This window comes from Nuphar pumila, chromosome 10, assembly GCF_984573655.1.
Source record: "Nuphar pumila chromosome 10, dmNupPumi1.hap1.1, whole genome shotgun sequence".
Taxonomy (NCBI): Eukaryota; Viridiplantae; Streptophyta; class Magnoliopsida; order Nymphaeales; family Nymphaeaceae; genus Nuphar; species Nuphar pumila.
In genome coordinates, this window is record NC_143258.1 from 9,118,611 (window position 1) to 9,123,185 (window position 4,575).

Consider the following 4,575-nt stretch of genomic DNA (forward strand, 5'->3'; position numbering starts at 1 on the left):
AAATTAAATGTCCCGCTGAACCTGAGTACCTTCCACCTGCTGTTGGGCCTCACAGCTCACAGGCTGTATCAGGCAGATGGAGGATGCTCAGGTGCAGCGGCACATTCCATTTGTGCAATGTGACTGCATCTGATCTGGCTTCTATCTAATATTGTCTCTTGTAACTGTTAAGGCTCTGCCTAACTCCATCTTGCCAATCCAAAAAAGAATGGCAAAGGTTATGGGGAAGTATTTTTCGTTTCTAGGAGCGTAATTTATGTGACCAAGTTATTGAACTCCATCGAAAATTCTATTTGAGGGACAATCCTTTGCCCTTTCTCAGTGAATAAATCACATACTAAAATCACTTGGGTAACAATGTTGTCGGGTCTATACACTAACCAGCAGAAGTGTAGCGTGTTCACCATCAATGCTGATGCACCTGTCAATGGCTGCAACCTGCATTTTCGGGTGTCCTCTTGGCTCGCTACCTGCAAACTATCTCGGCCTTCTTCTGCATGATTCCAAGCTTCCTGTTTCGACTTGGAGACCCATGGTTGACAGGATCAGATCGAAGTTACAGGCCTCCAAGGGGAGCATATCTCTCACTGGTAGGTAGGGTCACTAAAATCAGGTATGTTCTATCTTCAATCCCTGCCTATGCTATGACCACCCTCCTTATCCCTGCTAAGGTCATTAAGGAGATTGAAAAGATCTTTCGTTATTTTTTTTTTTGTTCCGAGTCGGCTACCAGCCTCAATCACGTGGGAAATGGACAACTCATATTGTAATGCATTTTTCATCGAAACCCTAAGTTTATTCAGATTGCATAAGATCAATCGAATTGCACATCGAAGAATTTAAATGAATTAAAACCCTCATTTTATGTAATTTGACAAAAGATTGAGGATTTAGAAATTCTTAAATGTTTACCGGAATTTAAATCAAGCTTTTCAAAAAAAATAATAACTACAGATGTAAAATTTTAATAAGGCAAAAATCGGTTTGTGGGGTGTCTAGGCTCGACCTGGAGAGCTCAGACCTAGACCCTAGCTGGGCGAGTTTGACCAGCTAGGGGGTTTGAGCAGCTGGGCGGTGGCTCAGCTGTAAATAACTCAGAAGATTTTAATAGAGCTTGGGGCTCATTGGCCACAAGGGCGGCAGCCCCATGGCACTTTTGAAAGATTTTAAAACTCAAAAGAAGGATGCAATCTCATTAACCACAGGGGGGCGGCAACCCTGGGGCACACTTTGAAATTTTTCTAAAACCAGGAGGGCATTGAAGACTTGGGTCAATGGCATTTTTGAAAAGTTTTTGAAGAAATTCAAATGGAGGAATCTCATAGGGGGTGTGGGAGGTGTGTTTAAGAAATAACAACTTTGACATTGCATGGATGGGTGTGCAACTCACCCTAGCTGTTGGATCCCTTGGAGTAACCCCAGCCCTTAGATCATTGGACCCCACTTTAAATAGGGTTTTGTAGGAGGTGAGAGAGTAGAAACCAATTTTTTTTTTATCTCTCTCTTCTTTCTCTCTCCCAAACGAATTCATGAGCCTTGTGTGAGGACCGAAACGCTCCTTGTTGCTATTATGTAGGGGAGGGTACCAATGTTGGAACTATTCCCTACACTCTAAGCCAAGAAGAACTCCACCTCTCCTATTTCGAAAACCGTGTGGTTCAAGTGAGAAAATATCTCAACTTCTCTATGTTCTTTTCATTTTTATTTCTCTCTTTATTTGAATAATGATTTTTTTTGTTTTTGGTTGCTTATTTCTTCAAGAATGAAACCGAATCCCCTAAGGCATTTCATAGAATGCAAGGGTGACTTGGTGGATTAGAATGCAAATGGCATCTTGTTTTGAGTTTTTCTTGCATGCTACACCAAGCTTGCCGCACACACCATATGATGTGATATTTCATTTTTTTTTTTTTGTGCTTTTGTTTTTTGGCACACCTTGGCTAGGTGACCCACGACCTTTTTGTGGTCATGTGGACCCCAAGCCTAGGTAGCTTGACAGTGTGGTGGTTGGAATGCACCCCCCCCCCCTTCAGCCATGGATACAAGGGGTGCCATTCTCGCACCCAACATTCAAAATATATATATATATATATATAATACAAAATGCTTATGGCGCCTATCCTCCCTTCTCCTTTTTCTAGTTTCAGTTGTTGTTAAAGGACCTTGACCAGGGTTTGAACCAACTAGTTCAGATCTAGTCAGTCTGCCCAGAACCAGCCAGCTCTTGGTCAGACCAGACCTGGGTGCTCGTTTGCTCAGTCGTATCTTCACCTAGCCATTGGGCGGCTACCTCTTGGTTGGCACACCCACTCGGCTGGGCCGAGTTGGGTGCAGCCTAGGTGCGTTCTGAAGCAACCCAATACCCTGGTGTTACTCAGAACTAGACCTACCCCAGGTCTGAGTCCACTGTGGAACAGACCTGGGTGTCCTCTTGTCCAACTGAACCCCCTTTAGCCACTGACCAGGTTGTTCTTGCCGGGTGCGTCCACTCGGCCAGGCCGAGTTGGGTACATCCTAGATGGACCTTGGGACAACCCAGCAACCTGAGGTTTGCCCAGAAACGAACCTGCTTGCATATGAAAAAAAAAGAATATAATAAATATAATGAATTATAAAGCATAGCATGCCCAAGTCAAACCATTTCTTCAAAAAAAAGAAAAGAAATGCATGTGCCTTCGGTAGCCTTATTTTCATTGTTCCCAGATTTTAGGGTTTAGTTTGGGAGGCTCGAACCAGGGTCTGAACCATGTGGTTCAGACCCAGTCAGACGGTTTTGTTGAGAAACTATGTTTTGATGATACATGATAAATATGATATGCTTTCATGATGCATATATATGATACATGATAAATACATGATATGCTTTCATGAGATATGATAGATATGATGTGCTATGTATTTAACGAGTATTTCATGCAAGGTTATTTCACTTAAGAAGAGTGAAGACAATTTGATCAAGTACAACTAGTTGATGCAATCATACTACTTTGAAGAAAAAGCTTGATGGGTCATACATTCATAAAGATTATCAAAGAAGATCGGCTACTTCAAGATGAAGATTTTTTTCTTCTTTAGAGTCATATGTAACAGAACCTTCAGAAGCATGCATATTTCATATTAGACTATATGTTGTGAAATCATACAAACCATTTATTTACAAAAAGTAAAGCTTTCATAAAAGGATACGTTATGTATATTGTAGCATTTCAAAAACACATTTTTTGAAACAAATCATTGTACTTCCTAAAAGCATTTATGAAAAAGACAACTTGAAAAGATATAAAAACTCATGATTTCAAAAGCATTTATGAAAGAAAAAGATAAAATGCATTGATTCATAATACACAATCATTCATCTTGAATTGACGAATTGAGAAAACAAATATTATTTTATACACAACTACTTATTGTTTAACAAGACAATTAATTTAGGAAATGACCATTTATTTATTTAATACTAAAATCCACACTCAAAAGGTTGACTTATATTTAAAGTCATCATTCTTTTTGTAAACATTAAATGACACTTCAAAAGCATTTACTCAAGAAATGATCATTTATAAAATAAAGTACTTAACAAGCATTTATTATACTTACATATATTTAAACAAAGAAGTGACGATTTGTAAGAAAACAATTAATGTACTACAAATCATTTAATTGAGTAAAGACAAATTATATTATAAATTACATTTCTAAATACTTCAACGTTCAATGTACTACAAAACATTTATTTTGAGAAAAGACCCATTACAAATTAAATCTTATTTTTAATTACAACAACGTATAGTATACCTCAAATATTTAAATTTAGAAATGACAACTTGAAGAAAGTATCATTATTTAATACACCAAACATTTATTACTTAACAATCCTTTAATTTATGGAATGACAACTTTTTGAAAAAGCAATATAGTACACATCATTTCACACATTTTCTCATAGAAAGTTGTTTTGAGATGACCTGGCATTTCACATCACAAAAGGACAATTATTTCAAAAAGCAATGACTATTTTTGAAAGACCTATATATACAAACAAAATAATATCAACAAACACATGTGAGCTTTCAAAGAGAAAAACTCTTACTCGACATACTGAAAAAGAGCTTAGAAAAAGAAAAAGAAAAGAAAGAGAAAAAGACAAGAAAAGCTCTCTGACAAAAGAATCAAGTGTGTGAAGAAAAAGAAAAAGAACATTTTGTTCTCCTGAGAGATTATTTTGCCCATTTTCGAAAGAAAAAACATTCTGAGAATCTTCATATGTGCATTCATACTCTGCATATCATTCTGAAAGTTCTTTAGGAAAGTGTTGTAACTTTCTATTATCTATTGTATCCCTTCTCTGTTGAGAGAAGTAGACCTCTGAGGAAGATGGTGTTTCCCTTCTCTGTTGAGAGAAGTAGACCTCTAAGGAAGATGGTGTTTCCTTTCTCTGTTGAGAGAAGTAGACCTCTGAGGAAAAGAGTATTTTTCTTCTCTGTTGAGAGAAGTAGACCTCTGAGGAAGAGGATGTTGTACTATTTATCCCGTAACACAGATTTTATAGTGAAAGGCTCAAGTATTTTACTTGGG